Raw genomic sequence first — 23,677 nt, 5'->3', positions numbered from 1 at the left:
AGCCCCGCGACAGGCTCTGGGCGGATGGCTCGGAGCCTGGAGCCTGTTTCCGATTCTGTGTCTCCCTCTCTCTCTGTCCCTCCCCCGTTCATGCTCTGTCTCTCTCTGTCCCAAAAATTAAAAAAAAACAAAACAAAACAAAAAAAAAAAAAACTTTAAAAAAAAAAAAAAGAATATCCAAAGCTTCTAGAATATCTCAAAACAAAAGTTATTATAACTAATCAATTGTATGAGGGAGGTAGATGGAGAAAATTATGATGAAAATTTGGTTGCAACGTTATTATATGGCAGCTTATTTATCCTAGGAAATTGAAACTTATATTATTTGACTTTCTATAATTTATATGGAAATTTCTCACATATCATTGCCTCAAATCCACATAGCAATCCAGCAAAGCAGTTCATCCTTATCTCCATTTCAGAGCGGAAGAGACTGAGGTTCTGTAAGTATATGGTTTGCCCAAGGTCCCTCATATAAAAAGAGTGACAGAGCCCATTTTGAGCCCATTTTGAGCCTGTCCCATTAACCCAAGAAAGGATTGAAATGTGGCAATAATATCGTAGGTTTTAATTCTTTTTTTTTTTAAGTTTATTTATTTATTTTGAGAGAAACAGAGAGAGTGTGAGCAGGGGAAGGGCAGAGAGAGACAGGGAGAGGGAGAATCCCAGGCAGGCTCGTGCTGTCAGCACAGAGCCCGACATGAGGCTTGAACTCATAAAACTGTGAGATCATGACCTGAGCCAAAATCAAGAGTCAGATGTTCAACTGATTGAGCTTCCAAGGCAACCCCACAGATACTAAATTCTTAAAGCTCGAATTATTTAGTCTTCCATTTCTTAAGCTATGTCCCATATAAGAGCAGGTGTTCTTGGAAATAAAGAGAAAATGGAAATAGGTTTGGGACCCTCTGAGTTAAGCAAAAGAAAACATAGTTTCTTATAAGACTTTGCAGAATCCTTAATGCGGTATTAAGTATTGTTGATTTCAATGAGTGAAAGTGTGGTTGACAGAATAACGATCCCCCAAGATGCCCATATTTTAATCCCAAACATGTGAATATGTTACATGGCAACAGGGACTTTGCAGACGTGATTAAGGGTCCTGAGATGGGAGACTGTCCTGGATTATCCTAATGGGCCTGGCTGTAAACACAAGGGTTCTTACAAAAAAGAGACAGGAATGTAAGGGTCAGAAGAGATGTGATGATATGATGATAGCGTAGAGGGCAGAGATAAGATGGCCCAAGACACAATCCAAGGGTTGTGTTTAAAAGCTGAAAAAGACAAGGGTATGAATCCTGCTCTAGAGCCTCTAGGTGGAAACACAACTTGCCAACACCTTGATTTTAGCCCAGTTATACCCATCTTGAACTTCTGGCCCCCAGAACTGTAAGAAAATAAATCTTTGTTGTTTGAAGCCATTAAATTTGTGACAGTTTTTTTTTTTTACAGTACCATAGGAAACAAACACAGGAGGATACAATAAGACTTTGCTTTTAAACTTATTTGTAATTGCACCTTTTATCCCCTATAATGCCTACCTCAAGAAATACAGTTTGGAGAACAATAGTATAATCCAATCCCCTACGATTATCCTGAGGTATGGGTTACTGATGTTGAGAGTAACATGCTTGATCAGGGTCAAAAAATAATAGTAAATAGAAGAGAGCAGTATTTGACATTTAAAGCTTAGTGAGAATAACTCACTCAATCACCCCTTGATATTAGTTGCAAAGGTTTTGTCTCCTAAACATTACATGCACCTGGCTCTCTTGGCTACCTGGAGAGAAAAGGCAGACGTTCTTTCCCTGTCTCCTCTCTCTTCAACACAGACACTTTTCTTATATGCTGCAGGCAAAAATAATTTGAAGCAGGTGACAGCAGAGCTCTTCTTTTTAATGCCCTTTGCCTCAGGCACAAGACTGGATCTTTCCAGACACTAGAAATGTTATGAGCGGACATTCACCCATTCTCCCCCTGGCAAAGCCAAAACATACTTTTCAATTGGATCTCAGAAATGCTGATGAATATCAGAGGCCTGACAGGCTGCAGTTTTTACTTGTGTTTTACTTGGAGTGGCTTGCACAGGAGAGGAGAAAAGAGGGAGGGCAGGTCTCTCCAACCTGCAACCCTGCCTTGGCCTGCTAGAGATGAGAGGCGAGGGTGATGAAAATCCATCCTGCTAATGCAATAGGCTTAATGCTGGTTGGTTTGAAACCAGCAGAACCACAAAAATTGCAAACCTTCTCAGAGTATAGCATTTCAGGATCATAAAGAAGTATAAATCATCTCTAAAATAGTAGAAAACTGGGCCCCCAGCCTTCAAAGGTTTCTACAAATCATTTTTACCTCTTACCCAAGAGAAACACTCATGATGCATTAGATTTGGAGAAAGGAGGAAAAATTCCTGGAGAGCACAACTGTGGTTATGTCACTATCACTGAAGGGGCCAGCATGATTGAACTGTTTTGCCAGGACAGTAGCTTAAATCCCCCAAAGGCAATTGCAATACTCCAGTAAGTAGAAAATGAAGGTCTGCTCAATAATCTAGAATGATTGTTAATGTGAGTTCCAAAGACATTAAATATGCTTTATTCCAACATGTTAGAGGGCCATTGTTTATTTCATTTTCACAGCCTGCCCTCCTTCAATCTCATCAACATTTGTTCATTGGGATTGTGGCCAATATGCTATGGGCTGGAACACAAGCCACAATGAAACAAGCAAGCTGCTGGCGGACTGTTAGATTTTTCTTGATCTAGTTGGAGGGCCCAAGTGATGTACAGATGTCTTCCAAATGAGCTCTACTCCTTTATACAGAAGGCAGGCTGTGGCCATAGGCTATTATTTGATATTTTCAGCTGTCAAGTCACTTTTGATGGCTGAAAACGTTTACCTTGCTACCAGGAAGATGATGGGCTGGTCCTTAAGAAATACCCAGTAGAAACACTACTCATCACCATCCTTTATGCAGTGACTCATTCAGCAAATACCTGATAGTCTTCCATAAGCAACGATACAGAACTGACTAATTCCTTATCCTTGAGGAGCTGACAGTGTTTTGCAGGGTAAATATGCATGTAAATATGTGGAATACAGATTAGGTCACAAAGAGCAGAGACACCCATTCTGTCTATGTGTCAGCAGAGGTGTCACATTTGCAAGAGGCACTTGAACTCAGTCTTGAGAAAATAAGTCAGATTTCAAAAGTCATGGCTTTTCAGAGCTTGCAAAGGCATGGAGTGCAACAACCCTCCGGGAAGTGCAAGTGGTTCGGAATGGCTAAATTGCGGGGTGAGGTGCGCAGTCGTCAGAAGGAAAGTTGAAGAGACAGGGAGAAGCCATATTAGGGAGGGCCTTGTATGACAAGAAGGACCTTCAGCTTGATGCCACATCAAAGAGGATTAACAAGTTTACTCAACACCACTTGGGATAACAGCCTGCGCTGAAATTGAAGTAACCTGTGTTCTCTTTGTTTATCCAGCTTCTTCACTTCTCCTATCAATCAGGTCCAGGTATTTCAAACAAAAGGAGTTATTTTTCAAACAAAGAGAATTTAGTACAGGGCATTGTTTACATAGTGATGGGAAAGTTAAAAAGCCAAATCTGGGGCAGTGGGGCAACCTAGAAATTAGCAACAGCAGCAGATTACTATGCGATGTTACAGGAACCCGAAAGCCAATGATGTCTGGCTGGAACTAGGACCAGTAGTAGTGCAGTAGCAGCTTCCCCTCGTAGGTCTACAAGATAGAGGGGCGCCTGGGTGGCTCAGTCAGTTGAGCGACCAATTTCGGCTCAGGTCATGATCTCGCAGTTCGTGAGTTCGAGCCCCGCGTCGGGACTCTGTGCTGCCAGCTCAGAGCCTAGAGCCTGCTTCAGGTTGTGTCTCCCTCTCTCTCTGCCCATCCCCCACTCATGCTCTGTCTCTCTCTGTTTCATAAATAAATAAACATTAAAAAAAATTAAAAAGATAGAGTGATGGACTCCCCGGAAGGACCAGGAACCAGAGAGAAGATGCACCTGCTTCAAGATGCCACTAGATAGAGGGAAAAAAGAAGAAATATGCTGGCTTCTTCCTTTTCCTCTGGTTTTCCCCTGAGACTGTCCCTTGGGCAACCATACCTAGAAGATGGTACACAAGGAAATATGGGAAATGTCTTCACTGTGCACAGAGCAGTGCAGGGAAAGTACAGTAGATGAATATCTGCGACCTACACAGTCTACCCCTATTTTGCTTCGTAGCATTCACTGCACCTCTCTGCCCATATTTAGCTCTCACATCATAACAGCTTCCCTCTCCTGTTTCACAGAATATTATCCACAGAATCCACAGAATAACTGTCCAGCAAAAAATAAACATGTTCTCACCCACTTCCCAAAAGAGGAGATGTAAAGGCCCATCAATCACCATGTCCATATAGAAGTAAAGTATCCTCCCCTTCATGCCATCACTAGCCCAGTGACCTATGAACTAATTTTCTAAAAGTAATTCCTACTGACATCTTTTAAACAAAACGGTAGAGAAAATGAAACAAAAGAAACAACAGGATAATGTATACATAGTGAATATGTGTAGCATATAACTGATCACAAGGCCACGGTTGATATTTTTACGGCAGCTTTACTGAGGCATAATTGATATACAATAAGGTGCATATATTTATTTAAAGTATGCAATTCGATATATCTTGACATATGAATATACCAATGGAATCATCACCGCCAAAAGTTTCCTCACATCCCTTTGAAATTCCTCTCTTCTGTTTCTCCCTATTCCCCACCCCCACCCCCCAGTCCCAAGTAACCACTGATCTTTCTGTCACAATGAATTTTATATAAATGTTAGGACTCATGAGTATTTTGTATGGATTCCTTCACCTAGCAAAGTTATTTTGATACTCATCCATGCTGTTTTGTGCAGCAATATCTTTTATTGTTGAGTAGTAATATATTTTATATGCATATATACCTATACACATATAGATAAAAACATATTATCTATTCGCCTGTTGATGGACATTTGCATTATGTGCTGTTTGGAGCTATCACAAATAAAAGTTGCCATGAAAATTCATATTCACGTCCTCATATGGGCATATATTTCCTTTTATCTTGAGTGAATATCGAGGAGTGGAATGGCTGGATCATGTATCAGCAATAAACTGTTTAAGAAAACTGCCAAAGTCTTTTCCAAAGTTGTTCTATCATTCCTCATTGATATTCTTCAAACACAATGTTACCTTAGCCCTAAGTCATCACTTTGGTGAGGATTCTTTAACTGGTGGGGTGTTGCAAACATTCCTGAAATGTCTGCATATACAGCTTTCTGCTATTCTTGGGTTACTACTGTTTTCCGTTGACATTTATTATTAGACATGAAATTACTAAGAGACACTTTAGTGAATCCACTAATGCGCAGGATCTAAGAACCAGGTTCTGAGTTTCTATCTATCCCCACTGTGTAGAAGCAACCCTAATTACCCTTGGCAATCAGAATTAATCACCCAGCCAGAACCAATCACCTTCCTCTGACTACTGGATCAATGGCATGAGGATACAAAAAGAGCTCCAATCCAATGGAACAGGGGTTGTGTTCCCTGGTGGAAATAATACTCCTTTGGAATAATACTCCTTGGAAATTCCAGCCGTGAGAGAAAAAGTGTCATGTGCTGGTCGTTAGTTCAAAGTAAATGCTGTATCTTGTAGGAGAACAACTTAAACTCACAGAATGCTGTCTCCTAGCTAGTGCTGATGCTGAATGTTAATGTCCACCATTTTATCTTCAGTTAATGTCCACCATTTTATCAGGCTATCTGCTTCTCTTTTCTTTTTAAGTTTATTTATTTATCTTGAGAGAGAGAAAGAGAGGGCCTGAGCGAGGGAGGGACATAGAGAGAGACAGAGAGGGAGAGAGAGAGAGAATCCCAAGCAGGCCCCACTCTGTCAGTGCAGAGCCAGACACAGGGCTTGAACTCATGAACTATGAGATCATGACCTGAGCCAAGTTCAAGAGTCAGAGGCTTAAACTACTGAGTGAGCCACCCAGATACCCCAGGCTATCTGTTTCTGAAAGCAAAGATATAAAAAGAAAACTAATTAATTTTTTGGGCACTTCTTTTGATGTAAAATAATTTCTTCAGTCAAAAGCAATGTTGTATGGGATACTATCATGATAAGTAAAGTACTAAGTCCATGATCGTAGTGCATATAAAATACTTAAACATGTAAAACAACCATGAGCCAATTGGGCTGTATCCTAGAAGGTACAGATTGCTGCCCCTAACCTAGGATGGAAAAGCAATGAAATATAATCAAACTGTTACCAGATGGATAGCTTGACCCCTGGTAGTGTAATAGTATCAAGTGAGGGGCTCAGGATTGGCCTTTGCTGTTGATACGTTAGGTACTTAGGAACTAGGCAGCCATATCAACTTTAATGAGGGGAGGCTCATGTTTTTGCATCCATGCAAAGCTTCCTTTCCCACCACTAGAGGCCAGTTTGTAAAGCAAGCATCCGAGCAGTTCAGAGAAGAGACTGACATCAACAGAAAACATCAACTTATCCACTTGAATATTACAAGATACCTCTCCATGGATATCCTTTGAGGACTGTTCACAGGAACATAAATATGCTCATATTATTACAGGGAGTCTTTCTACATATCTTCTCCTAAACCTCATTGTTGATCATCATATAATCGTGTTTGTTCTGAGTTCCTGAGCAACATAGCCAAAGCGTTAGCCATTGCTAAAAAGATAACGTAGATCCATACCTCAGGACATATCTACTTACAAGTAAAACAGATAACCAGATGTATTATCTGAAGTTCATCCCACTTATGTGATTTTCTTTGACGACTCTTTTTAAGGGCTACCTCAGTGGTTCTAGACTGCAGCAACAATGATTTTTGTCTGGTTACAGCATATTTTACAGACTCACCTATAAGCCAGCTTTGAATTTTTTTGTCTTCTGTCAACTGGTAACAGATCTGGAAGCAATAAGGTATGCTTCTGGTGAGTCTTAAGGAAAATATGCATCTCTTTTCAAGGCAACTTTTTCAGGTGAATAAATTATAAGCTCTTTTAGTCCAGGAAGACTACCTTCATTAGACATAATTGTATCTGTTGGTAATGAAACTTTGCAGACATGTTTGTTCATGGTTCTCAAATTCAACTGCATCTGCTCAAATATCCCCCCTACACTCTCAGAGATCTATCATTTAGAAGTCATGCCTTAATGATAACATAATAAATTGGTGGGTCTGTGTTTTCAACTTGCATGGTTACTCTGCAAATTGTACATAGTTCTGATCTGTAACCTTGATAAAAATAAACTGCTGATATAAATAAACTCTAAGAATGCTATAGCAGCTCTCTGATTTTCTGGCTGTGTCCCTTCAGCTAAGAGTTTAAAGCTCAAAGCTTATCATTTTCTTTTTGTAAGCAGTCCAGCACAGTCAAAAACAGCCATCTCATTTTTGTAGTTAGATACAAGAGCTACTTGTTTTCCCTAAGCCTAGCTTTCAATTGGCACATCACTGCAAACAAACCAGGTTATAATTTAAGTAATTGCAATGCCACTTGATGAGATAGATTAATTATAGTATCTCATTTTCCACCTGAAAGTTTTGCACTGTGTTCAAGCTAAAAGAAGCAAGCAATCTAAGCTCAGAATTTGTTCTTGAGAATTTGTTTCCTGGGACTAATCCTGATATTAAAAAATTGTATCAGCCAAAGTCTAACCAGGAAAATATAAACAAAGTATTTCCAATAAAATAAATTTAATATAGGAAAATGGTTGAATATGTGTTGACAGAGTTTAGAAATTAGTAGGAGATCATGAAGCAACCCACAGATTAGAACAGCAGGAAAGACCTCTATACACAGGAATAGAGAAAGCAAGAGTGATTTTTCTGAAAAAGTTCCGCTGCAAACTAGAGGGGGTACAATTCAAAGTGGGTTGTTTGTTTGTTTTTGAGAGAAAGAGAGAGAGAGCAAACAGGGGAGGGGCAGCAGGAGAGGGAGAGAGAGAAAATCCCAACCAGGCACCATGTCCGGCGTGGAATCTGACATGGGGCTCCATCTCCCAACCGTGAGATCATGACCTGAACCGAAATCAAGAGTTGGATGCTTAACCAACTGAGCCATCCAGATGGCCCTCAAAATTTTAAGTAGTAGGGACATCTCCATTATAATGAAGGAGGACCAGGTAGATGAAAATGTATATTTGATATTGGGAAGATATTTTGTTGTGATTGAAAGTTAATAGAGATGATCCTTGATATGTAGGAATTCAACAGGGAATGGGAGAAGAGTGTATAAGCATGTACAAAAGCCCTGTGGCTGGAGGAATATGACATGTATATGAAACTGAGAGAAGGGCAATGTGCCTGGAGCCAACTAAAGAAGATGGAAACACGGTACACACTGACACTAGAGAATGCAAAATACTACAGGGCAATATATTTTTTTTAATCCACAGAGCAGTGAGTAGGCCATCAAAGGCTTTGAACCTGGAAAGTAACAGATTCAGATCTTCTATGAAAAGATGACTGTAGGGGCGCCTGGGTGGCACAGTCGGTTAAGCGTCCGACTTCAGCCAGGTCACGATCTCGCGGTCCGTGAGTTCAAGCCCCGCGTCGGGCTCTGGGCTGATGGCTCAGAGCCTGGAGCCTGTTTCTGATTCTGTGTCTCCCTCTCTTTCTGCCCCTCCCCCGTTCATACTCTGTCTCTCTCTGTCCCAAAAATAAATAAACGTTGAAAAAAAAATTAAAAAAAAAAAAAAGAATCAGAGATAAGCATGTTTAAAAGTTGATGGAAAGTACCCAGTTCAGAGGGAAAGACTTAGTACATGAGGATGGGAAGTTCTGGAGCAAGCCCAAAGGGGTTAAAGTGTTAGGCAACAGGGACACCTCCTTTGTAATGAGAAGGAAGAAGGACAGGGGAAATGCAAACAGTTTGTCTGCGATTAGGAAGATGCTTTGTTGTTTCTGAGGAGATAACAAAATTGTCTTGTTAAAGGCTTTTAATTTCTTTGCCAAGTCAAGGTCCTCTTCCTGGAGAGGGGGAGGAACAGCTCAGAGGATGAGAAAAGGGTTGGAAAATGAAGGGAAGAAGAACGCAGAATGGCAGGACATTCCCATGTCAAGTTTTCAAAGACTGTAACAGTTTTGCTTCTTACTTGGTATACCTTGATTTCCAATTAGGAAGTGTTTCCTTGAACTAATGTCAGGTTCCTTTGGAAAGAATATTTTGTGTCTCATTGAGGCTTGTCTCCTCTTATTCATTCTCTCTCCCTCCCTTCCTCCCTCCACCCCAGAAGCGTGCGCGCGCGCGCGCACACACACACACACACACACACACACACACACACACACCCATCACCCATCATACCATCACACCATTCAATCCTCTGAAAATTTAATGCTATGTGAATATTGCCCTTAAAAATCAATCAACTGCCACAACATTTAAAAAATTTTTTTAACGTTTAGTTATTTTTGAGAGAGAGAGACAGAGCATTGGTGGGGGAGGGGCAGAGAGCGAGAGGGACACACAGAATCTGAAGCAGGCTCCAGGCTCTGAGCTGTTAGCACAGAGCCCGGCGCGGGGCTTGAACCCATGGACAAGACCGTGAGATCATGACCTGAGCTGAAGTTGGACGCTCATCTGACTGTGCCACCCAGGCATCCCTCAACTGCCACAAATTTTACAGCTAAAATCATAGTGGAATTTAGTGCCCCACTAACAAGGAACCTAAAAAAAAAAAAAAAACAAAAAACAAAAAACAAAACAACAACAACAACAGAATATTGCCTGACATCTGACATTTGCTAGATCTGTACAAAGACCTCACTGGAGTGTTGTTGTCTCTGTTTATCACAACTGAGCTTGTAGCACAGGCACTGCCTTAACCCAAAGCCTGCACAGCCTTAACAAAACCCCTATTAAAACTCCAAAGGAAAAAAAGGCAGCCACAAATTCTTTTACTTTTCCATACATTTCATGGGAGTGTCCAAGAAACCTATATGAGAGCTGTTTAACTCCAGTGTGTTACAGAGTAATAGAGACTGTATGAAAAGAAATGCATGACAGGTAAAATAAAGTGCTTGAAAAACTAACGTCTATAAGCGAACCCCAGGTTCACACTGATTTGTAGCTTCCAATTAAGGAAGTCGCAGACTGAATCATACCAAGATTTTCCTTGTCTTTGGCACTAATATTTGCTCCAAAGAAGTGGCTTCCTTTCTAGAGAACATTACTGGCCACAGAATATTCACCATCACAGTAAAACATGAAGGTGATTTTGTTAGATTTCACTCTTATCATTCAACTGAAGAGAAATCTTCCAAATATAAAAGGAAGGAGAATGTTCCCTCCTATTTCATCAACTGTTATAAAATTCATGAAGCCCTGTCTGGCTTGGGTCTTCTATCTACTGACAAATGTAATTAAAATTAGACTTGAGAAAAAATAGGAATGGAAATGTCCAAGTATAAGGATGTTGCCACTGAAAATTGGTTTCTAAAAACAGCATCGATTAGAAAGGAAGTGCAGAGAAGTGAGAAATCTGCTGCCAATAGTGCATCTCTAATTATATAAAATATGGCAATCGAAGGCTCATGAGGTTAGGGAGACTGTTATTAAATAATGCAATTAAAAGCTAATAAATTTAGGCTTCCGCCTATACACAGAAAGGGTATTTGGTATATTAGCTTTCTATTGCTGCTGTTACCAGTGGCTTGTAAAACAACACAGTTTTATGATTCTACAGTTCTATAGTTTAAAAGTCTGACATGGGTGTCACTGCGCTAAAATCATGGTGTCAGCAGCACTGTGTTTTGCTGGAAGCTCTGAGGGAACAATTTGTTTCCCTGCCTTTCACCTTCGAGAGGCAGCCCACACTCCTTGGCTTGTGGCCCCTCCATCCATCTTCAAAGCTATCAGCCCAAATCTGACTCTGGTTCCCTATCATGTCTCTTTTACCGACCTCACTCCTGCCACTTTTAAGGACCCTATGATTACAGTGGATCCACCTGTAGCATCCAGGGTTATTTCCATCTCAAGGTTCTCAGATAATCACATATGCAATATCTCCTTTGTCACATACGATAACATATTTACAGGTTCTGAGGATTAGAATGCTGACATGTTGGAGGGGGGCATCATTCTGCCTTCCACACTTGGGAGAGAAGAAGGGCATGTGTATAAAAGATATATATTACTGCCAGGTCTCTGTTTTCTAAGCCTACCATGCTCAAGTAGGAGATAAAAGAAATGTTAAGTATTTTTTTTCCCCGTAACTGTGCAGTACATCAGATAATCAGACCACTCATCTTCAGTGACAAGAATGCTAACTAAGAACAGGATTCCTTTGGCAGAATGAAACTAACTCAGAAGATAGGGATTGATGATTGAAAAGCTACCGGGGATGCCCACAGGATGTCATACATCTCCTTTCCGGGAAATTACAGCAGTGGAGAGAGAAGACAGAGGCCATAAAATGGTCATAAAAATGTATTTTAATTAAATTATTCCACAATAAAACTAAAAGGAATCTAAAAATAACAGCTGATTATTATCCTCATCATGCTTCAAGAATGGCCTGTGCAAGATATTATTTTGAGAGGACAGCTAAGATGGTTACAGACCATTCTACCCTGGCTCTCTCTCCCCTCTCCTTCTCTAGGTCTCTCTCTCTCTCTACCTCTCAACCCTCTTGCTCTGCTAGCTTTCATTTCATCCTGCAAGAATGACGACCTGAGTGGAGATCAGGTGTACCTATTCATTACCTTTGAAAGCACAGGACATCAGTGGGCTTCACATCGCTGTGTTTTTAAATTGGCATCAGGCAAACCATTGCTTTAGCTGCATTTATTTTACCTTCAAAAACAGTGTCAGATGCCAAGAGATACCACGGCCAGAAAGCTGGGTTTCCGAGAAACAATAACTTTCACATTTTTGTCATCATAATCTAGGGCCGAAGGAAATAACTTCCATAGTTTTGTCATCATAACCTAGATCTAAATTTGCTTTTTAAAAAATCTATAGAACTAAGCCATCCACATTTTTCAAATAAAAAAACTGGGCATGTGTTCTAACAAAGGATGTTTCATTATTTATAAATTTAAATGAAAAGTGTTACAAAGTCATAAAAAATAAATTGCACTTAGCTTACATACTGAATAAATTTACTTTATTGCAAAAAAAATGAAATTATAAGAAATCAAGGCTTCCCTGGGAAGCCCAGCATGCATGGTCACCATTATTTCTACTGGGCAGTTCAGAATGCTATTTGGTTGTAAAGCCCACAATTTATTTTGGGCAGCGTCTGCCACTGCTTCAAAAGCTTCAGCAAAAAAAAAAAAAAAGTCTTTTTATTCCATGTGAAATCATGTGAACTGAGTATTTGGCCTGCTTAATTATCCCAAGAGTCTGGTTCAGTAGTTCAGTGTCTAGCACACTAAATGCTCAATAAATGTAGATTGAATAAATGAACAAATGCACGAACAATTTAAGATTAGCCATACGGAAAGCAGGCCAAGTTTCCTTTCTGCCAAGACAGAGTAAAAAGCTCACAAGATCTCTTTGGAGGAACAACTTCTCAGGACACTTAGTCCTATAAGGCTAGAAACATTTATAATGAATAACTGATCACTAATTTAACGGATTTCACCAAGGTGTATCAACTTGTGATAGAACCATGAAAAGGTTTTTTGTCTTTGTTTTGTTTTGTTTTTTTTTTTAATAAAAGTTCTTTGTCAAGTCTCCATTCCCACTGGATTTCACGCTCCCAAGTGGTATCTCAGTCCAATTTCCTAAATTTTCTGACTGATTTTGGTGCTCTGTTTAAAAACCTTAATGTCAATTTCAACTCACAGCTCACTTCCTCTACAATTCAAGACAGGACAGACAGGTATGTACGTGGCTTGGAACAAGGGGAGGTGACAGGGAGTGGAGAGGGTGTTCTCTCTCGTACCATTCTTCACCTCCTTTGCTATGATTGCTCTTCTGGGACTGGAGCAAGGATGAAGGAGAGGAAGGAAGACGTTCTGCAAAGCGACCATTCAGAGTAAACTGGCCTCTCTCTCTTGCCAAGGGGCCACTGTCTGGCCCTCATTTCCTTCTCTCTACCACAGGCTGACTTCCTCAAGGGAGGCATTTTTGGACTCGCAGGTGGGACTTCGGGGGGTTTCTCCCTGCTTAACTCCCTGATGTTGGGATCTGACTGGGGTGGGGCTTCTTCCTCCTGGCCTCAGGCCTGGCGCAGGTGATCCACCCACATCCTCTTACTGCTGGGCTTCCTTTGCCCAATGGGTGGCACCTGGAATGGGGCAGCAATTTTGAAAGAAGCTTAATATTCAGTCACCTACTCACCTTCAGTGAGGTTCCACTCACATATCCTGGTCACAGCAAACATAGACTTGCAGGCTTCACCATGGGATTTTCTCCTTCTGCACTGTCGTATCCCTCTGGTCCCTTAACATGCTCAAGCCTAGAGAACAGATGATTTATCAACTCAGTGGCTCAGCAATTTTTTAAATATGTATTTATTTACTGGGGGGGAGGGGCAGAGAGAAGGGGGAGAGAGAATCCCAAGAAGGCTCTATACTGTCAGCACAGAGCCAGATGTGGGGCTCGGTTCCATGAAATGTGATATCATGACATGAGCCAAGATCAAGAGTCAGGTGTTCAACCAATAGAGCCACCCACATGCCCCAACTCAGCAATTTCTTAAAAAAAAAAACAACTTTTTTTAATGTTTATTTATTTTTGAGACAGAGAGACAGAGACAAAGCACCAGCAGGGGAGGGGCAGACAGAGAAGGAGCCAGAGAACTTGAGGCAGGTTCCAGGCTTTGAGCTGTCAGCACAGAGCCTGAGGTGGGGCTCGAACCCATGGACCATAAGATCATGACCTGAGACAAGTCAGACGCTTAGCCAACTGAGCCACCCAAGCGCCCCTCAGCAATTTCTCTTACAATTCTTTTTTAAAGCTTATTTATTTTGAGAGAGACACAGAAAGAGACAGAAAGAGACACAGAGAATTCCAAGCAGGCTCTACACTGTCAGCAAAATTGAAATCATCCCCTGAGTGAAATCAAGAATATGATGCTTAACTGACTGAGCCACCCAGGTGCCCCCAGCTCAGCGATTTCTTTGTTTTTTTTTTTTTTTTTTATGTTTATTTATTTTGAGAGAGAGAGTGCAAGTGGGAAAGGGGTTGAGACAGAGAGAGAGGGAGAGAGAGAGAAAGAAAGAATCCTAAGCAGGCTCCAGGCTGTGAGCATAGAGCCCAACTCAGGCTCAATCTCACAAACCGTGAGATCATGACCCGAACTGAAATCCAGAGTAGGATCTTAACCAACTGTGACTCAGCAACGTCTAACAGATTATCCTTAGTCCTTGACTTACTTATGCGGTCAGGGAAGGCAACTTGGGCATGCCCAACCTGTGGAAAGATAGGAGAACAAAGCACATGATGCTTTCTTCTTTTTACTTTTAGTTTTTAAAATACTTAGTGTGTATTTATTTGAGAGAGAGAGACAGAGAGACAGAGAGAATGAGCAGAGGAGGGGCAGACAGAGAGACACACACAGAACTTGAAGTGGACTCCAGACTCTGAACTGTCAGCACAAAGCCCAATGCAGGGCTTGAACTCACAAACTGTGAGCCAAAGTTGGACCCTTAACGGACTGAGACACCCAGGCGCCCCACATAATCCTTTCTTGCTAAGGATGGAATTGCTACCACTCTATACAACCCATATTTCCTTAAGAATCCTTTCTGCAGATTTCTTTTATATATGTTGGGTAAGAGAAGGGTAGGTATGCTCATTAAACTGCTGTCCTTGGTTTCTCCTGGGGAAGAGTAGCAGGCCTCCTAGATTGAGATGTTCTGCACTTTAACATTAAAGTAACTAGTGACCGTTATTTTCATTTGTAGCCACCAGCTGAGTGATCCCTGAATAACAGAATCACAATTAGAGAGAACTTGACAGGTGGCCAGGCTTTTTTCTTACACATAGTACTCTACATGTATCGAGCCATTTTTCTCCCCACATAAACTCTAGGAATGAGGTGTCAGTATGTCCATTTTACAGTAAATTTTACAGGATTTTTCTGTGTAGATCACTGCTACATAAGGTATACAAATAAGTGTCTAAGAAACAGATTAGATTTTTAAAAATGAATTTAGCTAACTTATACTAATTTAGAGAATATTATTGTAATCATCTTACAATATGGTGAGATCAGTAATGTTCTGATTCCCACTTACAGTAACTTGTCCAATTTCACCAAACCACTGAGTGTTAGAATTAGAACTAGACATTCTTCCTTGATGCTGTGCTGTTAATAGGAAATTCTATTTTTCCACTTGTTACAGTTCAGGTCCAGTGGGTCTTCTATTCCAGGACAACATCTGTGCCATGTACCAAGATGTATATGGAAAAGCCACATATGCATCAAACAAGAGACAAGTGAATTTATTTGCAATGAGCTTATTCAGAAAAACAATTCATTCTAGTGAAGCTTCTTCATGAATAAAATACTGCAGGTGTCACGACACAAAATCTTCTTGGGCTTCTGGTAGATAGGCCTCTGATGTTTCCTCTTGGACCATCTCCATTCAAAGGGCAAGCAATGTGTGTGTTGGTAGGGCAGTGCTGAGCACAGATGCCTGCCAATTCAAGCAACTTAAATTATTCAAGAGCAAGGCTGCCTGGACGACAGAGGAAATCCCACTTGGTGTGCAAACATATCCACACATCGTTTTCAAGATTTAGAAATTTCTTTTCTTCTATCTTGAAGTCACATGGCTATTATATCCCAGAGTACTCTGTAATCCAATAAATATTCTGTCTATATGTTTACAGTTGATAAGGGAGAAAAGGGGGCACTGAAATGGTTTGTGTAGCATCTGAACCACTTTGGAATATTGGTGCCGAAACAAAGACTCTCATGGAGACCTAGATTTCCATGATTTGAAGAGGAAAGTCAGCCTTAGTGGATGGATGGCAGGTGTCCTGAAGATACCAGGGCTATCTTCCCCTACATATGATCTTCAAATGCACCTTTTCTTCCTCAGTTCTGGAATTCTTCACAGCATTACATTATTTCCTCTAATAAGTCTACTAAAATGCAAAATCCAGCAAATAACTCATCTTTTACCAATCAGTCAGATATTGGTAGCAATCATTTAAATTAACCACTTCATCCTATCAATTGATAAAGGCAATGATGAAATAGCCTTATTTGAATTGGAGGAGAACATGACTATTACCAAGGAGACATGCACAACAATGCTCACTGCAGCACAGCTTCTAGTAATGAAAATCAGAAACACTTTAGGTGCCCATTGAGGAGAATATAGTAAATTATGATGGATATTCCTGATAGAATATTATATAGCAGTAAATATCAATGTTTGGATTAATATCTCAAAAACATAATGTTGAGAAGAAAAATTAACCAAGGGAAATTAAAAAAAAATTTTTTTAATGTTCATTTTTGAGACAGAGAGAGACAGAGTGCAAGCGGGGGCGTCGGGGAGGGGCGGAGAGAGAGGGAGACACAGAATCTAAAGCAGGCTCCCCGGCATCTGAGCTGTCAGACCCAATGTGGGGCTCGAACTCACAAACTGTGAGATCATGACCTGGGCTAAAGTCCGTTGCTTAACTGACTGAGCCACCCAGGTGCCCCTTGAGGGAAATTTTTAAACTGAATTTTTGGGCATTTAAAAAATCCTCTAAGCAATATCACAAAAGGTTGTGTAATATACTAGAGCAGTTACCAGCATTAACATATGATGAAGCCCACTGGTTCTGGAGTTAGATGCCTGCCTGCCTGCCTTTGAATCTCAGTTCCACTACCTATTAGCTGTGTGACTTTGTGCAAGTTATTTAAGTTCTTGATAGCCCCACGTTTAAGTGGAGGAAATAATAAGTACCTATTTCATATAGGATTGTTTCAAAGTCGAGGAAGGAATACACGTGAGCCACCTGGAATACTGCTAGTTGTATACTAAGTGGTCAATGAACATCAGTTATTATTAATTGCTTCTGGGTACATATATGTAGAAACTGTAATCCATGATACTGGATGGCTCTAGGGAGAAAGGGAGCTGAGAGGTTGAGTAAGACTATGAGAACTTCACCTTTATTCTGTGTTCTTTTTAAAAATAAGACAAATATATGGAACCAATACAAATGATGATGATAAAAATACTGATCGTGATGATGATTTTAAAGCCTGAATGTCAAAGAGTAGAAGCAACACACAGAGGCACCTGGGAAGGTCAAGACAAATGTCACAATTCTGAAAGAGGCCTGCCCTATTTTAATTGAGGCTCAGACAAGGGAGGGAAGCCAGATTAAGGAATGCAAGAGGGGAAGTCTGAGTAGAGCTATCAGATGGTCTGAAAAGAAGACTTCCGGGCAGGGCAGCAGAGCAAGCTGATCTGCAATCCGAGGGACAAACTTCTCACCAAGCCAAAGTAAGACATAATACCAGTACCCTCTGGTTAGAAAGAGCTGAGACCTGAGGAGTTTATTCAAACAAGAACAGTGCAGATGGGTCTGGAGGATGCTGATAGTCTCTTGGACTTCAACCTTGTATCACCCATAAGCAAAGACCCAAGAAGACTATGTTTAGCCTGAGAAACATCTGGTAAGAGCTGTCAAAGACAGTCCCTGAGAGCCTGATTTTGAAGGATAGGAAGAGGTGCCATTGGGGAATGAGCAGAAGGCCAGGTATGGGACAGGGTCAGGGGGAGGGGCATAAAATGAAGGTCAGAATGAGAGGAGCTGAGAGATTGATACAATCCTGAAACAATGACAGGGGCTACAGAAGAAGTCTCTTTCCTGTCTGTGGAAAGTTTCAAATAACATAAGCTAGAGGGATCTGAGGACAAAGTACCAGGCAGTTCCCTTAAGAAAGTAGCTCAGCATGTAACAACTATGTTGGGCACCTGAAACTAATGTAACCTTGTGTATCAACTATACTTCAATTAAAAACAAAAAGTCGTTCAGAGACAGGCTATTGTTCTCCTACCTCCCAAGGTTTTTCTCTCCTTTCCCCTCCACTCACTCTCTATATAGTTTTCCATCCATCAAGGCATTGTGTCCATAGATCTGAGGTTGTTCCAGAAACTCCTGTTTAGAACTGGGCTAAATACTTTATCTTTTTGTACCTTGATTTCCTTATTTCTGTAATTAACTTTAAAACTTGTTGAAAGATTGGGGTGCCTGGGTGGTTCAGTCAGTTGAGCCTCTGACTCTTGATTTTGGCTCAGGTCATGATCTGAGGTTTGTGGGTTCGGGCCCTGCATCAGGCTCTGTGCTGACAGTGCAGATCCTGCTTGGGATTCTCTCTCCCTTCCTCTCTCTCTCTCTCTGCCCCTCTCCAGCTTTCTCTCTCACTCTCTCTCTCTCTCTCTCTCTCTCTCTCTTTCTATCTCTCTCTCTCTAAAAATGAATAAATAAACTTAAAAAAAAGTTGTTCGGGGATTAATCACACTGACATATTTAAAGGTTTAGCCCACAGCTTGGCATAGAAAATGCTCAGTAAATGGCATTAATTACTAGCACTAAGCACTTAGTAGGCATTCAATAAATATTTGCTTAACTAATGAATTAAAAGTGTAAATTAAGTTGGAGTCTCCGGGTAGATGACCACTAGTAGAATTTCTGAGCTAATCCAAATAAACATCTTTTCCCCCTGTACATATAGAGGTCAGTTGTTAAGAATACATTACTTTAATATTATAGGTTTTCATGGCTCATCTTTTACCACCTGAGACTTAAGTTGAGATTTTTACACTGCTTGTGGCATTGTGCTATTTATCACTTTCAGATGCCTTGACCTAGTGCATGGAAAAGCAGAACATTATGCTGCTCCTCCTCTCGGTCATGTGGAACACAGGGACAGTGGTCTAGGTTTTGATAAGGACACCCAGATGCTAAGCAATTCATGTAGTATCCAGGTTTACACATCCAGAGTATCAGCTGTATCCAGGATCCACCTGCTTCTTATATCGAGTATCTGCCAGATTCCTTGCTGTTACCCTGAATTCACACATTCCCCACCCCTCCTGAGAGGTCTTCTCGCTCAGAAACACCCAGAATCATGTATACACAAATTCCAAGTGAGATTTCTAACTAAGTGGTCTCCAAATAGCTTGAGCGAATATCCAATTAGAAAAAGAAGCAAATTCAACATATGTATGCCATATGTGCTATCATTAACTAAACTTCAACACAATTGTTTCTTGTTAACAAAGGTGGATGTAAAATTTAATTTCAACAAATTTTCTTTATAATTAAAAAAATTCCTTGCCCATCTTCTTGACACATATAATTAGATAACCATTGTTTTTACTTCCTGGTTTGGTTGCCAAAGAGCTACTGCTAAGAACTAGAGCTGCCATTTTTTTTATTAGAATTTTTCCTATTTTTCAACCTATGGATTTGTTTTAAAACCACTGAAATTGTTTCCACATCATGTAGCGTGTTTAAAATTAATAAACGAACAAATAGGAATAACACTGGGTCAATTAATCCCTCCAAAATGTGAGACCCCCATCTTCCCTCAGGGTAACTCATAGATAATTTGTGACCCGCTCACACAGCGACCTATGAGTGCACCAGTTCTAATCCACATGTTAAATACTATGAAGCTTAAGTAATCTTTCATGCTAGAGAACAACTGAAAAAGAAGTTCTGGTACTTTGTTCCCACACTCTAATGGATCCTTCTTCTCACTCCTTTTGTTACACTCCCCATCTCCCTTTGGAGACCACTGATGTGAATGCTTTACCTAAAGTAATAAATACATCAACAGCATCAAAACCATTTTAGGGACAAAACAACTAGTCTTAAGGGAGTCTGCTTAAAAAAATTATCTGATAAGAATCTCAGACTGAAGAAATACTGAATTGTAGAAGTAAACAACTTCTAAATGTGCCATGTGCTCGTGGGCCCACACATAAGGAGCAAAAGAAAAGATGGAAAGAATGATGTGGACTTGAACTCCATCATTAATGAAAAAAAGAAGTTTTGCTAGGGCAGCAGCAATCAGCAACATCTTTGGACATCCTCCATATGCATTGTACTTAGAATGATAGATTGTTTCACCAGGCTTTGCCTTGGCCTGCTGTGGGAGGTACTGTGTGATATTTATGGTGTGTCCAAACCTGATCTGTTTGTCAATGTCATCCTTCTCTAACCAGATCTGGTTGTATTGACTCATGATTTCCACAGTAGTAAGAGGAGAATGATAGATGGAGCCTTAGAAAAGAACCTACACTCTATTTCCAGTATCACTTTTCGGTAAGATAGGCCAGTTTGAAAGGGCTATTACAGCCACATCCTGAATCTATTTATTGGAAAGTAATGTTTCATTTATTGGTGTTCCCTTGAATCACATTGTTGATTTGGAAAATAAACATAAACAACCAACCAACACTTTAAAATTCTTATTCTTTAAATCACTCCTCCCCTCCCCCGCCAAATACTTTATTTACATTTTGGGGAAGTAAATGTCCTACTTTGTACATATATTTGTATTTTCCATCTCTTCCCCTCCTTTTCTGGTTTCAAAGAATGAATAAAATATATCTCCATTTTTCACCTCTACTTGGAGAAATTTATGAATATCTCTGTAAGATTAATGTACATATATTCCCCCACTTAAATACTATCTTCCATATCTACAAAACTCAAAAACTGTTAAGGACTTACTAGTAAGTTTATGGGAAAGTAAGATAATATTTCTCTAGGAAAAAAAAGAACTTTGTAGGTTACTAATGAAGTGGTAATTTGTGTGTGTGTGCATATGTGTGCACACACGCGCACATGTATGTGTAGTTATACGTGGGACTGCAGTTAAATATTCTCCAATAATTTGGAGAGAAGGGAATTTAGAAATGACTTAATTCCTTTGGATATAATTTAAGCTATAAACTACCAGAACTGAGTACCTTTTCTTTTTGTTCAACTATAAAAAGACCAAAAATGAATTAGAACAGAAATATGTCATATCATTTCACAGACAAAATGATTCTCATGCCAGAAAAATATTGATTATATTAACATAATAAAAAACAGAATGTATCCATACAAATGGGCTTTGGCCAATGAAGAATTTTTTTTAAATTTTTTAACATTTATTTTTGAGGGGGGGAGGAGCGCAAGCATGGGAGGGTCAGAGAGAGACAGAGACACAGAATCTAAAGCAGGCTCCAGGCTCCAAGCTGTCACCACAGAGCCTGATGTGGGGCTTGAACTCACGAACCATGAGATCATGACCTGAGCTGAAGTTGGACTCTCAACCGACTGAGCCACCCAGGCACCCTGATCAATGAAGAATTTTAAATAAACAGAATCACTGTTTCTAACTCCTTTCTTCAGTGTTCCAGATGGGTCTACCCAGGCACAATTCTTTGGGAGGCAAATGTTTCTGTTGCACAGATAGGCACAGCTACTCTATGGGGCTTGATGTCTCGAGATTTTATACAGCAGGCCACTCTCCTGTCCTTGAATTTTTTACACCTGTATTGAAGGATAGTTTACATAGCACAATAGTCATCCATTATATGTGTGCAGTCAAATGACTCTTAATTTAGACAGTTGTATAATCATGACCACAATCTAGTTTTAGAATATTCCCATCATCCAAAGTTTCCTTGTGCTCATTTGCAATCAATTCCTACTCAGACTCTCAGTCCCAGACAACTATAAATCTGAATTTCTGTCTCTATAGATTTGCCTTTTCTGGAAATCTTATATAAACAGGGTCATATAATATATAGTCCTTTATAACGAATTCTTCCATTTAGCATAATATATTTGAGGTTCATCTATGTTGTAGGTATCGATAGATCATCTTTAAAATTGACAAATAGCATTCCATTCAAATATATGTATGCATCTACATTTTATCTGTTCACTAGCTCTGGCATACTTGGATTACATGAATAAATTGCCACGGGCAATTGCCACAAGTCTTAGTGTGAACATGTTTTAATTTCTCTGGGGTAGGTAGATACCTAGAAGTGAAATTGCTAGGTTAGATGGAAGTATATGTAAGTGCTTATACCATTTTACATACTCAACAGCAATGTACAAAGATTTCAGTTTCTCCACATCTTCACCAACACTAATATTGTAAGTCTTTGGATTATAGCCATTCCAGTGGGTGCGTAGAGGTATCGCATTGTGGTTTTAATTTGATTTCTCTAATGACTGATATTAAGCATCTTTTCATGTGCTTATTGGCAATTTGTATATTTTTGTTGTGAAATAACTATTCAAATGTGCCTCCCATTTTTTAATTACATTGTCTTATTATTGAATGATAAACATTATTTATATATTCTGGATACAAACCCTTTTTCAGATATATGTTTCACAAATATTTTCTCCCAGTCACTTACTGGTCTTTTTATTTTCCTTCTTCAGAAGAGTAAAAGTGCTTTTTTTTTTTAATGAAGTAAAATTTATCATTCTTTTTATTTTTTATGTCTACTTATTTATTTTTATTACAAATTTTTAATGTTTATTTATTTTTGAGAGAGAGAGAGAGATGGAGAGTGAGCAGGGGAGGGGCAGAGAGAGAGGCTGGGAGAGGGCAGAGAGAAGCAGGTTCCAGCCTCTGAGCTGTCAGCACAGAGCCTGACAAGGGGCTCAAACCCACAAATCATAAGATCATGACCTGGACCAAAGTCGGAGGCTTAACTGACTGAGCCACCCAGGCACCCCTAAACACTTTTTTAAATGTTTTATTCATTTTTTGAGAGAGAGGGAGAGACAGACAGAGTGTGAGTGGGGGAGGGGCAGAGAGAGAGGGAGACACAGAATCAGAAGCAGGCTCCAGGCTCTGAGCTGTCAGCACAGAGCCTGACACGGGGCTTGAACCCACAAACGGTGAGATTGTGACCTGAGCCCACGTTGGACGCTTAACCAACTGAGCCACCCAGGTGCCCCTATTTATTTTTGAAAGAGACAGAGAGTGGGGCCGGGGGAGGGCAGAGAGAGAGACGAAGACAGAGAATCCCAAGCAGGCTCTGTGTCATCAGTACAGAGTCCAATGCAGGGCCTGAACTCATGAACTGTGAGATCATGACCTGAGCCGAAATCAAGAGTCAGATGTTCAACCCACTGAGAGCCATCCAGGCACCCCAATTATTTCTTTTATTGATGGAAAAATTATTGCCTAATCTAAGGTCAGAAATATTTTCTCCTAGTTTTCTTCTAGAAGTTTCATGGTTTTAGCTCTGAAATTTAGGGCTGTAATCCATTTTGAGTTATTTTTCTTGTGTGTATGATGTGACATAGAGACTAGGCTCATTTTTTTGCGTGTGCATAGCCAATTTTTCCAGATGAAACGACTCTCTTTTCCTTTACCGAACAGCTTTGGTACCTTTGTTGAAACCAACTGACCATAAATATAAGGATTTCTTCCTTGATATTATGCAAGTCACAGTATCCTCTTGTGATAACTTGACTTCCCACGTAAGTCAGCCTTTACTCAAGAAATGCAGTGCTGAGACCACAGTAAATATCAATACATAGCTCTACTTTAAATAAATAAATTGGAATTCCAATTCATGCCTAAGTTTGTAAGTTCAACTAACCTGAGTTCCTCAGCCCACAAAACTGGAGACCTAACTGGGATAAT

At 40.1% G+C, this 23,677-nt stretch overlaps 1 long non-coding RNA gene across 1 annotated transcript in view; it reads right to left on the bottom strand.

Moving 5' to 3' along the window:
- The window catches only part of LOC121013594 (uncharacterized), a 137,351-nt gene that overhangs the window by 30,195 nt on the left and 83,479 nt on the right, over window positions 1-23,677 (bottom strand). Inside the window, exon 4 of the long non-coding RNA XR_005782795.1 lies at window positions 13,378-13,495. This is a non-coding gene — a long non-coding RNA (uncharacterized LOC121013594). The remainder of the gene's footprint in view (window positions 1-13,377; window positions 13,496-23,677) is intronic.

This window comes from Herpailurus yagouaroundi, unplaced genomic scaffold (genome assembly GCF_014898765.1).
Source record: "Herpailurus yagouaroundi ecotype Mexico unplaced genomic scaffold, PumYag 199, whole genome shotgun sequence".
Lineage (NCBI taxonomy): Eukaryota > Metazoa > Chordata > Mammalia > Carnivora > Felidae > Herpailurus > Herpailurus yagouaroundi.
Note: the sequence above shows the minus strand (reverse complement) of the source record. Positions and strands in the feature narration are given on the sequence as shown.